At 41.0% G+C, this 14,221-nt stretch overlaps 1 long non-coding RNA gene across 1 annotated transcript in view; it reads left to right on the forward strand.

Moving 5' to 3' along the window:
- Positions 1-12,512, forward strand: part of LOC114009758 (uncharacterized) — a 41,711-nt gene extending 29,199 nt beyond the window's left edge. The window contains exons 2-3 of the long non-coding RNA XR_003551147.1: positions 9,354-9,456; positions 12,227-12,512. This is a non-coding gene — a long non-coding RNA (uncharacterized LOC114009758). The remainder of the gene's footprint in view (positions 1-9,353; positions 9,457-12,226) is intronic.
- Positions 12,513-14,221: the final 1,709 nt, after the last annotated feature.

Genomic DNA, 14,221 nt, shown 5'->3' on the forward strand with positions numbered 1-14,221 from the left:
AGTAGAAACACCGTTTCAAGTTCAAAACAAGAACATTAACACTCTGATGTAGACTAGGAGCTCTGTGCCTACTACCCTAAATTGCTAAAAAACAGTGAAGCCTAGCCAGTGTTGAGTTCCTTTCCAGAGAAAACAAGGGCTCTGTGGATGAGCAGAGGGCCTTGCTCCAGGGATCCTCATAGCTCTTAGTGGCCACTACACACACGAACTTCCTGAGGGTTAACGAGTTGGGTGACTTATCCTCTTACCCTTTTCCAAAGCTGTGAACTGGAAATTACTCCAGTGCTTTTTTCATTTTTACTCCTGCCTGCTCAGTAGTACATTTAGAGAGGAAAAACAAAACAAAACAAAACAAAACAAAACAAAAACAAAAACAAAAACAAAGGAATTATACTAATTTATTCTGTTATTCAAGTTGTGATTTGCTGCTCAGACCTTCAGGGGGTTTTTGTTGTTGTTTTATCATTAAGCAATAGGAAATTGGAGCTAAACTATTGAACTAAGTTGCATGACTCTTTCTCCAATCATAGGCCATTGAAATGGTGTAGTAAGTAAGAAATTATAAACATGTCAGAATCTCTGTCCCTGAGTCAAGGAGAAAATCAAGATCTTAAAGACACACATACACACACACACACACACACACACACACACACACAGACACGCACACTTCTGCTAATTTAAGCCAGCAGGGAAGTTTTTCTTTTGAGTATCATCCACCCTTCCATACTTTACTCCTAACCTTTCAAGGATCAGAATATGTTTCTTATTGCAGAATGTAAAAATAAATCCATAGAAATGTCCCTCATGATTGAAAACAGAAGCTGGCCATTAAGACGTTCTCATTGGATGTGTGTGCAAGGGGGTGGCGGGGGGGCGGCAGGGGGCTAATGGAAAGTCAAATGAAATGGAACACCACCAGTGCATTTTATCAACTGCATGTCGAGAAACCACACCCAACACATTTTATCAAAGGAATGACAGACATGTGAGACTGTTAATTACCTACAGGTTTCTCTTCTAAAGTTATATCCCTCATGAGACAGAGTCTGAACAAGGAATACGCTGGCAATAGAGAGAGTGGTGGAGAAGAAGGTGGTTTAGCCAGTGCTTCTTCATCTCCAAATTGTGATCATCCAGCTGAGCCAGAAAACTACATGCCTGCAGAGTGGGGTTGGTACCGTACTGGCAGGGTTACATTCCTGCAATCAAAACAACCTGACATCATCCCTGAATTAGATTGTTTATATGGCTTTTTCTCTAGGTTTTAGGAAATCAAGGGGAAAGGAAGTTATGAGAATCCAGATTAGTCATGTGATACCACACATAGCTTACTTATTTTATTTTTTTACTTTATTCTATCTCTACTACTTGAGGACTAACCTTGGTTGCAGAGTATTCTTTTTATTTTCTTGGGGAGATTTTTTGCTATAGGGTACAGGCACTCACCAGAGAGACAGAGAGAGAAATAGAAAATGAGAAATCATCTCCCAAGTGGGATGGCCACACCACAGTCCCTTTTCCTCCAGTCTCCTCTCAGGATTTTGGATACATATGCACACGCACCTGGCATGAACTTCAAGCTTTGGGGTCCAGGATTTGAATCATGGTTGGCCATGTGGGAGTCCAGCAATGCAACCATTACTCCATCTGCTGGTCCCATGGTTCCAGAGTATTCTATATGAAGTTGTCATAAAGTCATTCATTCATTTATTCTCTCTCTCAACTACATGCCCTAAGATTAGCAAAGCAGAATTTAAAAATCAACATTAAATGTAATGGTCTTCTGAATATATTTATTTTTTCTTGATAGTGACATGGAAAGACTTCTCATGATGTGAACCACACTACAACCTTTGCTAATAAGTTGAATTTGGGAAAGTGAGTGGCTGACAAAAGAGAAGGTGGTTTCTGCATGTGGGTAACTGTATCTGTGAAGTAAAAATTTTCTAGCTCCTTAGGACTCTATCCTTCATATTCATTTAAATAATAGATAGATAACTAACAGGATCTAAGAAAAGGTGGTAGCCCAGGGAAGACTAGAGTTCTCTTTTGCAAACATTCCTTTATCTGTAATGCTTTACTGCTCTCAGCAGTGCACTCTGTACTATTAGCTGGTTCAGGGAACGTAATGTGAGAAATTCTTTGGAAAATATCTAGAAATGGCAGTCATAAAGAAGTGTGAAATACACATTTTTAATACAAAACAAGGGCACACTTTATGTTCCTTCCTTTTGGCGGAGAGGAAGAAACAGCTGTCAAAGTGCCTCTGAGGTCATGAAGTTTTCTCTCTTTCTTTTTTTAAGAACAAATTAAAATTTTAATCCTTTCATTACAGATTATCTAGACCACTTTTGATTAAGAAAACTGTAGAAAGTTAATTGCTGCCACAAGTGAATGCTAGGCTGTGGCACGTGTCAATTTTCCAGAGTCCTACTTTGTGGGGTATCTGAATGCACTGCTCGGGGGCAGGTTTTAGAACCCAGGTCACTTTTCCCCATGTCTCTTTGCAAGCTCTTCGGTGTTCTTACGAAATTGTTTAAGGTCCTAGAGTAGTCTTCGACTTGGTCAGCCTGGAGGGGATGCTCAGACTAGGGGTTGTTCACCAGTGCTATGAGGGATTAGATTACTTGGTCAGTTTTGGTTGCTGGTTTTCAGCTTTCAGCACTGACATAACTCACCCCTTTTTATATTCAGGTGATAGATCTGTGTTTTAAATGTGATCTTTGGTAGTTTGAATGGGCACTTGCTGGAAAGTTGATTTCTAACCCGGAGGTTCCCTTGTCATATGAAGGGTTGTCTGGAACCATAAGCCCTTACCAAGGCAATAAATTAGCTTCATTAACTTAGATGTCATGTAAGTTTTTCATTCCACAAATGAGGATTTTTTTCACACTTCTTCATCAGCCTCTTGCTAGCTGCCATCTTGGATCTGGTGTGGCTGCTTTTCCTTTTCTTTTTCCTTTTTGTTTCTTTTTCTTTTTTTGCTAGAGGACAAGTATGCTTGCCAGACAGAGACAGAGACATAAAGAGGGAAAGTGAGAAGTGCCCCCTCCCCACACCCCCACCCCCCGCCCCCTCGCGAAGCCCATGGGAGATGGTCATGCTGCAATCTCTTTTATTCCATTTCTCCTTTCAGGATTTTGACCATGCACACACACTCACTGGGGTGTTTTTCAAACCACTGGCACTGGGACTCAAACTGCACACTCAGCCATGCAGGATCATTGCCTTAATCACCACACTACCAGTTAGCCCTCTTTTCTTCTTTCAAACAGACCTGTGCAAATATCTCTCAATTCCTCCTCTGACTGCAGAGAAGGAAAGGTGTTGTGTGCTCAGATGTCTGGAACAAGATGGGCTCTCAGGTTGTCCTTTTTGGAGTAAATACAGTTTCCTTGGTGTGAGTGGGAAGCTGGGCTGTGAGGTTTGAAGCAGCCAACAACAACACTTTGTGTCAACACTGTCATGTTCTGATGTGAATGAGACATAAATATTGCACAATGAACCATTTTTTAAAATCCTTCAAAATATTATGCTCTTGCATTATGGGTGCATTAGAGTGGAGACAGCAACCTTCTCTTTCATCCCAGCAGAAGTTAATAGCAGCCCAGGAGTTGGAAAACCAACTTCAGAAACACTTAATGTTTAGATCCACTTAGTGGTTGGAAAAAACAACTTTTTTTTTTTTCTCTCTCTCTCTAATGTTTAAGAGCCGCTGGAAACAGCAATTCCTTGTAAACAAACCTTTAACATGAAGATATTTCTCGGTGGCGGAAAACCTAACTTCATAAAGTTAGATTTCTGGGATTTTTTCAGCTCCTCCAAGATTACAAATGTAACCACATTCTCAGTTGATGCAGCATATAAACAAATGTGAATGAGAGATTTTTCCATATCCTATGTCAACTAAATATGTGTCTGATAAAGTACATGTGAACCTTGAACACATGTTAACTGCAAAGAAAATCGCGGTAAAAATCAGCTATGATAAAAAGCAAACATGCATTCAGCTCTGTTAGCTACTCCACAAGGGATAGCAACGACAGATTTAAATATGATGTAAGCAATTTGGGGCTGTTTCCAGATATATCTTTCTCTTTCTAGCTACCATAGTGGTTCTAATTAACTGCTTCAGTTCCGAAGTACTTCAGTTATTGTGCGTTGAAAACCCTCTGCCACTTCCATAGCATAAACCAGTCATCAGCATGGTGTTGGGGGTAGGGGGACTAAGGTGAAACTGATTTTGGACACTGGGTTCCTAATCTCAGAATCAGCTCTATATCTCCGCAGAATGAAAACAATCCAGCTTCATATAGCAAGTAGTATAGGGAAGGGTTCCTTGCCAAAAATCTCACTGAAAATCTGCAGTTAGAAATTAATGCTGTTTTCTTTGGTTAAAGAACTCTCTTCAAGGACACATATCCTGAGAAATGCCTTTAGTATGCTATAGCAGACATTTCTACTTTTTCCAGTGACCCATCTCTACCACTTTCCTAGTGAGTAAACTTGAGCAGTTTTTAAACTCAGCTGCATTTCAATTTCCTTACCTGTAAAATGGGAAAATTGAACCCACTTCACAATATCCATGTAGATCATGTGAAAATTAGATTTATGTATGTGAAAAGCACTTGGGGCACTGTCTGACATGCAATAAGTGCTTGATGAAAGAGACTATATTCTCAATGAATTTATTTGACAAGTTGTTTTTAGAAAGTAACTGAGCTTGGGACCAGCAGGTGATTCACTGGCTAAGGCACTGGACTCCCACATGGCCCACTGTGTTTCATGTTCCAGATTCAGTGGCTTGAAATTCATACAGGGAGCAAGAGCATATGTGCCCCAAGTCCCAAGAGGAGAGTGGAGGAGAAGGGATTGCAGTGTGGCCATTCCCCCAGGGGGTGATTTCTCATTTTCTCTCTGTCTCTCTGACTAGTGCATGTGCCCTATAGCAAAACTCACTCTCTAAAAAAAAAAAAAAAAAAGTAAAATTTAAAAAATAAATAACAGCTCAGATCTCAAAGCTGAGCATTTTCTGGAAAATGGGTCACTGTGTAGGAGGAAGTTAAGGAGAACCAAATCTTGGTCCTCTAGATAAGTGGTATCCAAAATGATGAGTCCAGGCTAGAACCTCTTATTATTATTATATAAACTTTAATTTCCACTGTGTGTGAATTATAATGTATCAAATATGTTTGTAGAACATCACATGCATATAATATATAAGTAGGTAAAACAAATATTGAGAACAGTATGCTTAGAGACAAGAGATATCCAGCTCGTTACCACAGGTCTTTAGTGTCTGGGAACATGAAGAGGAAAGAGGACATGGAGACATAAGCATTGGAGATGGTCCCAGAATCTGAAGAGAGAAGCAGGTTTGGTGTACACTCACTGCATGCCCACATGGGTCAGGGTCTTACAGACCACCTCATTCTGTATTCTGGAGCTAAGAAACCTAAATTTCAGGTCAAAAAATAATGAGTCCACTCGGTGGCAGAGGTGGGCATTGACACAGGTGTCCTGGATGCCATTCCACAGCTAATTTCATTACCTCATTTTTCATAGTCACTCTTTGACCAAAAACCATTTTATGAATCAACTTGAATAAGACAATGGTTCTTGAATTTGAGCCTTCATCAAAATCACTTGATGGGTTTGTTAAAGCATTACTAGATCCTTCCCACTATTTCTGATTCAGCAGGTGCAAATAGGATCCCATAATCTGCATTTCTGACAAGTACCCAGGTAATGAGGTGATGCTACTCTGGGGACCCCACTGTCATGGTCACTGACAGAGTGAGATCTTCTCATCATTGGCCATAGCTCTTTGTACTTGAAAGGATTCTGATTCAATTATATCAGGTTAAATAAAATAATAAAGATGTATATCATTTATTTCTGATGAGAAAGAGAAAGCAATGAAGAAAGGGGGCTAATGAATATTGACTCTAGGATGGGTTGAATACTTTGAAGAGAAAGCAGTGAACCAAACAATTATTCGATTACTGTGAAAGATAGACAATAAGCAATATAAATGAGCAAAGCATATAGTATGTGACAATGATATGTGCTAGGCAGGAAGATAAAGGAAAGGAGAACTAGGAATGGGGCACACATATGAATTACATGGTAGAAAAGGAGTCAGTGAAAAGATGAAGTCATACCTGAAGGAATAATAAAGCATCCTGTGGATATCTGAATGAAGAACATTCCAGACAGAAGAAAGAGTAACAAAAGCCCTGAGGTGAGAGCTCTCCTAGTGTGCTTAAAGGAGAGGCAGAAGGCCACTGTGGCTAGAGAAGAGAGAGCAGGTCTCTCAGAGTGCTAAAAATGAGATCACAAAAGTAGAGAGAAATGTGGGGACCCGGGATAGATTATTGGCATTTTGACAGCCATTGTAAGAACTTGTGGCTTTTACACTGAGAAGAGGAACCATGACAAATGTTACGTCTGACAAGCATTTCACTGGTATCTCCGGCTGCTGGGTGGAGAGTGGACTCAAGATATGCCCAGAGACAGGTAAGGAGGCTATGGCAGTATCCCAGGTAGGCAACCTGACTCAGATCCACGTGTTCGTGATAGAGCTGAGACGTGGTTGGAATCTTTATGGATGATAGAGCCAGCACGCTTTGCCAATGGACCATCATCTGGTGCAACGGAAAGAGAAAAATCATGCTTTTTCCTAAGTGAATGGGAGTATGGAGTTGCCAATTGATGAGATAAATCAAGACTAGAGCAGTGTCTGAAACACACCATGGACCACTAATTGGGAAATAAACAAGTCCCTGTTTTAAAGATGCAAAATAACAGCTATAAGGTCAACCCTATCTATAGCCTAGTGTTTAAGGGAGCTAATTTACCTGGCCAGTTGTGGATTGAATCCTAGCCTCTGCAACTTGGAAACCATGCCAGGTACATAAGCCCAGATTCCCATAGGATGGAGACACAGGGGAGAAGGGATTGCAGCATAACCATATCCCATTGGAGCAGGGGGAAGAGGGCTACTTCCTTACTCTTTCTCTCTGTCTTTTTTTGGTGAACACACATGCCCTCTAGCAATTAAAAAAAAAGCTGAAGGTCATTGAGGTTACTTTACTTGTTTAAAGGTATACCATAACTGTGTAGCAGAGTCAGGACAAAATACCACACAGCCATCTGTGACATTCCCAAAGAAATGAGCCAGACCCAGACAGATAGACTAACAGACTCTCTAGTTCCCATTTTGAGCAGCAAAGTTCCTCTAGCCTAACTTGATGGAGGTTCCATCCCGGAGTCACTAATTGGAGACCTGATAGTCTAATAGGGCCCACTGACATGTTTTGTTTGGCCCTCCTAACTGTAACTAAACGATTTGTATTTGAATGCCTGAAGGCCTGGTTTGTACTTTCTACTTAGCCATAATATACACCATTCCCTCTGGCTAAGAGCAATGTCCTTTGGAACTTACCTGCCTGGACCCCAAAGACATCTGATTTTTCAACCAGTCATTCAAGCCAACAAACTAATGGGCATTTAGCTAGGAGACCACGTAGTATATATAAAGAAGCCCATCGAATCAGACAGACACCTGTCCCAACCCCGCCATTTACCACCTGCATCTGTGTGACTGTGGGCAAGCTTTGCCTCTCCCCTTCTGTAAATGGAGAGAATAGAATCCACTTTTAACTATTTCTGTGAGACCTGTATATAGCACAAAAACAACTAAATGTGTGGTCCTTATAAATAGGGATCAGTATACTTTCTACATAAAGGGCCAAGTATTTTAAGCTTTAGCAGTCAGGTAGAGAATGTAGAAATTAATAAGCATGGTACTAAATAAAGTACAAACTGTTATATATGCAGTGGGGATGTTGGGCAGAAGACTGTAGTGTGCTAATTGCGGTTTTTTGTTTTTAACTTATTTTATGCATTCAATCACTGTACATCACTACAGCTTGTAAAATGAATTTACCCAATATGAATACACTTCATACCAGTCCAGCTGAAGGTATCATACACGTTATCATCAACAGACAATCCTCCATTTCTGTGTCCCTTCCGTGTCTTACCTCTCTATTTTTCTCCCTGATTCCTTTCTTCTTTCTCTCCCCACCTCCCATTCTCTTCCCACATTGTCTCCAGTATCCATCACATCATATTTTAAAGTGCTATGGTCTCAATGATTGTGTCTCCTCAAAACTTACATGCTAAAGTCCTAACCCCCAAGTGATGGTAATAGAAGGTAAGATTAGGTCATGGGGCCAGAGCTCTCGTGAATGAGATTGGTGCCTTTATGAAAGAGGCACAGAAGGACCCCCCACATGCACACACATACTCCTCTTCTTCTGTGTGAAGTCACAGTGAGAAGAGAGTCATCCTTGAGGAGGAAGAGAGGGTGTTGGGGTCATGATCTAGACTTTCCTGTCACCAAAATTATGAGAAATTACTCTTTGTTGCTTTTAAGCCTCTGAATCTATGGACTTTTATTATAGTAACCAGAATGGACTTAGTCCTGAGTATTTCCCATGCTGCTCCCTAACTACCACCTCACCTCATTCTACTCTATTGACCTCCTCAAAGTCTGTTTGAAAAGAAAAAAACTTCAGTTATGGGGCAAAGTCTATTTTATATTCTTTTGATTAAGGTTTATAATGGCATCACACTGACATACTAGCAACTGTTTTAAAGTCTCTCCACCAGAAACGAGGAAGATGGAAATATCTTTAGTGGTTTCATTTAATGTGAGATGGGGTTCTAAGAATGATTTTCCCAGAAAGCAATGCATCCCCAGCATGTGGGGCTTTCTCTGATCCAAGTTCCAGCAAGTGTAAACTGAACAACATGCATTCTGGTCTTTTGGATTCTCAAGGAATCAGTCTCCCAGGGGCAAGCTGCTTCTCCTAGAAGTTTCCAGGACTCAAAGAGATGGACTGAGGTCTTGTGAGTGAAACCTGCCTCTTGCCTCTGAGGGCACAGAAAGATTTCCTTTTATTTTTTATTTTTTTAGAGAGAGGTTTTTGCTATAGGGCGTGTGCACTCACCAGAAAGACAGAGAGACAAGAGACAGAAAGCAAGAAATCACCCCCCAGGGGGAATGGTCATGCCACAATCCCTTCCTCTCCATTCTCCTCTTGGGATCTTGGGCACCCACGTACACGTGCCCAATGTGAGTTTAAGCCACCAGGTCCAGGACTTAAACTGCGGTCGACTATGTGGGAGTCCAGCGACATAGCCATTACACAAACTGCTGGTCCCAGCACAGGAAGATTTCTACACCTTTGGCATGGAAGGGCCCTGAACAGCTCTGCAGTCTCATTTCCTTTATTTATTTATTTATTTATTTTTTACCTAATCAGGGCTTTCATTTGCAGGCCTGCTAGGCTGTTCCCACTGAGCTATTCTTGGGACCTGGCATCAGAGGGGAAGATGGAGGGTCAGCAGCCGCTACCGTCAGGCATGGTTGGGAGCCTCTGAGTAAGTAAGCCTTGTAGTAGGTTAGGTCATTTCCTCCGACACATCTCTAGAGCCAGGCAGCACCAGAAACTCTGGATGGGGGCAGAAACAGAGGAAGCCGATGTCTTCGTTTTCCTAGAGAACTTTATTTCTCTCTACCTACTTTTATACCAAAGCACCTGAAATAAAATTTCAAAAGAACTTACAGATTTTAGAGGAGGATAAAGTGAAGGTTCAATCAATAGGCACAGGCAAAACCTTGGGAGAATCAAAACTACTGAAATATTCATTAATCTTTACTATCTCTTCAAGTTTTTACACAAATATTAGCAGAGCTAGTTTCTAATCCATGACTAAACCCAACAGAAGGCAGCCCCTGCCTTCCCAGCCTATGGCAAGAGACCTAATTATGTGGTGTTGGGTAAGGAGGGTTAATAAGAAAGGGCACATCCGGAGTTGTCCTGTGATACTTCTCAGGAGAAGCATAGAAGACACCATGGAATGCTCTTGTCCAGAGATGCCTTTGTCAGGGGACAAGTCACACAGACCCCCAGACTTAGAAGGGCCCTTGCTTGGTTTAATGCTCTGCAGTCACCATCTTGAAATTCTTAATAGTATTTTAACAAGGATCCAGCAAATTATGGAGTCAGTCTGCTCTTGTTCTTCTGAAATAGTGATCCTTAACCTTTTCCTTTCCATTTTTGCCCTCCCAATGAACTTTTTAAAAAAATCATTTTTCTAATTTTATTTATTATTATTGTTGTTATCATTTTTAATTTGCTATAAGGCACATATACTGACCAGAGAGAGAGAGATTGAAAGTAAGAAAGCAAGCTGCCAGGTCCAGGGCTCAAATCCTGGTCAGCCATGTGGGAGTCCATCAACTTAACCACACAATCTCTGCTGGACCCCTGATGAACTGTTTTAGTCATTTTTTCTTAACTGATTACCCCCATGAAATTGTAATGTAGATATACTGTATTTCTATTCATGTACTTATGTGTATCTGTGCTTTGTGCATTCAAAGAGTAAATTTGTTTTGTCCCCCAAGCACCAAATGTTCTCCCTCTTAGGATTATTGCCCCCACTGAGAGTAGATGTTCTCAATATGGAAATCATATCCCAGCCTAAACATCCACCCAGGAGCAAAAATGAAAGTAATAATAACAATAATGGTGGATGTTACTGATGCATCTTTCCAAATGGGTTGTGTGTATGAACTCATGTATTCTTAGGAAAAAATAATAATAATAATAAATTCTAGTATCCATTTGGGAAATAAGGAAACTGAGGCACAGAGAATTCAGATAATCTGTCCCAGGTCAATCATATTGTGAATGATAAGGCTGGAATTTTATCCTGGGCTTCCTGACTCCAAAACCCCGTAAGAAGTGTAGATGTAGTTTCTGAGCACAAAATCTTGACCTTTACTACACCAGAAAGGTGCACTTATAGTATGTCATTAGTAGATAAAGATATGCTAGCAAAGACAAAGTGGTATCTCAATGGCATAGGTTGGAAACTCTTCAATTGCACCAAACTCTCTATAAAAGTAGCTAAATCCATCCTCCATGGATTGGAGGATGTACGATTTCCATGGTGGTTTTTGCTATTTGAAAAATGTTTTCCTAGAGAAAGGATTTGCAAACAAATACTTACAGATTCTCTTCTGAGACATAAGTTAGCTTATTCCTCTTTCATTTTATCTGCAAAACTGCTGCAGGGCTTGAAGAGAAGGAATCACAATCTTAGTTTTCTTTATGAAAGAGATATATGATCTCTAAATTCCTTCTAATACAACTACTAGCAAATACACCCAGAATCACAAAAATATAATCAAAACAACTGTGATAAGGTAATTTCAGCAGATGCTTACTAAGAAACTGGTAGCCATCCCTGGTACAGAGATAATGAAGGAAGCACAAGTAAATGCAGAAATTAGAGGCGGACAGCCAGCTGTCATGACACGTGGGAATACAACACTGTGATGCTGAGGCACATGGGAAGATCCCAGGTTAGTGTGTAGAGGTCTTCCTGTGCATACTGGGAGGCCTGTGCACGTTTACGATCCTGGCTGGCTGAGGCTGGGGATAGATGGCGGCATGACACTCTCCTTCTCTCTCTTTTAGAAGAAATAGGTGAATAAACTTTAAAAAATTAGAGGCAGGGGACCAGCAGATGGCATAACAGTTACGTTGCTGGACTCCTATGTTGTCGACTGCAGTTCAAGATCCGGACCCAGTGGCTTAAACTCACGCTGGGTGCACGTATGAGCATGCCCAAGATCCTGACAGAAGAATGGAGGAGAAGGGATTGTGGCATGGCCTGCCCCCTGGAGGGTGATTTCTCACTTTCTGTCTCTGTCTCTCTCTGTCTCTCCAGCGAGTACACATGTCCTATAGCAAAAACCTCTCTTTAAAAAATAAAAAATAAAAAAATTAGAGGCAGAAGGTAGAATAACAGACAGTTAGTCAGGCATGTCTGGCCAAAGTGGACTGTGAATCGTCAAATAAACTAGATTCTTATGGACTCTACTGACTTGTAAATGTGGTTAACTATAGTGGGCAAAACGAAGAGAAGTCCCCTTGATTTCCTGATGCCTTGTGTGACCCCTTGGTTGTGGGCCAAACTTGCAACTTGCTTCTAACCAATAGAATATCACAACAGTAGAGGATTGTTTTCAGTGTAATTAAAGTTCCAAGTCAATTTGTTTTGAGTTCATCAAAAGGGAGATGATAATGGATGGCCCTGACTCAACCAGTTCTTAAAATAAGAGCTGTTTCCTCTTGAGGTGGGATGAAGTAAGAAGTCATGACAGAGAAGCTTATAGGACAAGGAACTGTGCTTCTAGGACTCAGGAGTAGCCACCAACCAGCAAAATGCCAGCGTCCTTAGTCCTCCAGCTGACAGCTGCAAGCAAGTCAATTTTGACAGCAATCAGAATGAGCTTAGAAGTGGCTTCTTCCCCACTGAAGCCTCCACATTAAGAATGCAACCTCATGAACTCCTTGATGACTGCCTGGTAAGACCCTTGGCAAACTGCTGAACTGTGCCTGGACTCCTGAGCTGCAGAAACTGTGAGGTAATAAACATGCATTGTTTTGAGTGGCTTAGTGTTTGGTCATTCATTACATAGCAGTAGAAAACAATACAACAGCTTATTCGAATTTTCAAAAATTTCCAAGACAAACAAATCTGAAGGGGGGCATGTGGCTGGTGGCCAGCCATTGTGTGATTCATGCCCAATGCTACTTAAGGCTTGAGGTTTTAGTCAGTAGGAGATAAAAGGCACTGCAGTAGAAGAGAAATAAATACTGCAGTTTGAGACCCGTGATAACTGCAGGACTACAGAAGTGGAAAGACAGACCTCTGTAAGAAACAAATGTTAGAACCCAATTTCAACCTTATAAAGGCAGGAGACACCATTTTACCAGTTGAACTGTGGACCTTTTGAAAGAACAACCTCATCTCCCTCCTCTGTTTCTTCCAGGTGATTCCATCTGCACTTTGCTTTAAAATATTCTCCTTGATAATTCCCAGTTTTCTTAAAAAATACATGAAACTGTTGCTTTTAGGCCAAATGATAAGAGAACAAGGTTTATCTTTTTAAGTACTATGGTATTTACATGCCCTTTGAATTTTGTTGTCAATTGTCCAATGTTAGCATTTTCCTAGATCAATGTTTACAACGGTAATAGGGACAGAAGAGAGGTTTGGGCAGGTGCTATGATCTGAATGTGTTCCCCAAAATTCATGTGTTGGAAATATGATCCCCAGTGTTGCAATATTGGAAGGTGAAGCCTACGGGGAGGTGATTAGATCATGAGGGCTCCACCCTTATGAATGGACAATTAATGTCACTGTAAGAAGGGGTCTTGCAAGGGGGTTCTCCCTTTCTGACTGTCTGCCATGTGAGAACACAGAGTTCATCCTTTTTCCTTTCTTTTCTATTTCTCCTTCTAATATGTGAGGACACATCAAGAAGACCCTCATGAGATGAGAGGCCTAGCACCTAAATCCTGGACTTCCCAGCCTCCAGAACAGTAAGAAATAAATGTCTACCATGTATAAATTACCCAGTCTCAAGTATTCTGTTATAGCAACACAAATTGAACTAAGACAGCCAGTAGCAGATCCTGTGAGAGAGTGCTCAATATTCCCTCAAACTATATGCAGCCAACACTTGCCAAAGTACAGTGAACTCTGGAAAATAAGGACCAAACATGTGCAGTGTAACTTGGAACCAGCCATGTGAACTCTGTAAGATCAAATAACCTCACCTACTACCTCTCACCTGATCAAAAACAAAAACAAAACAAGCAAAACAAAACAAAACAAAAAAACCTTACTGCCCTTCCGGGACCTGCTTGGCTGAACACGTTTTTCTGAGTGGGGAAGGCTGTGGATGAGAAATAAACACAATAACAAACACACAAAGACACATGAGTATAGAAAAGCGAGGATCTAGTGGGCCCAGCTTCTCTGATGGAGAAGTTGCGACATTGAACCAGCCTCAGGTTTGCTCTTTTAAAGGGCAGAAAATGGTGTAAGAGGAAATGGAATGCAAAGCCAGTTCTCTTTGGATGTAAATTGTCTGAAGATGTGAAAAGGACTGGCACCATGTCATTTCTCTGATCTTTTGGCAGCAAAATCTGATAAACACATATTGCTACCTTTAGCCTCATACTGCCCTGCAGTATCTGCGGGTATCAGCAACAACAGGAAGATAACCAATAACAGGCAGATAGCATTTTTCATATGTAAATACTCTCAATAGCCATTGCTA

The sequence above is a fragment of the Tupaia chinensis genome, unplaced genomic scaffold (assembly GCF_000334495.1).
Source record: "Tupaia chinensis unplaced genomic scaffold, TupChi_1.0 Scaffold000618_1, whole genome shotgun sequence".
Taxonomy (NCBI): domain Eukaryota; kingdom Metazoa; phylum Chordata; class Mammalia; order Scandentia; family Tupaiidae; genus Tupaia; species Tupaia belangeri.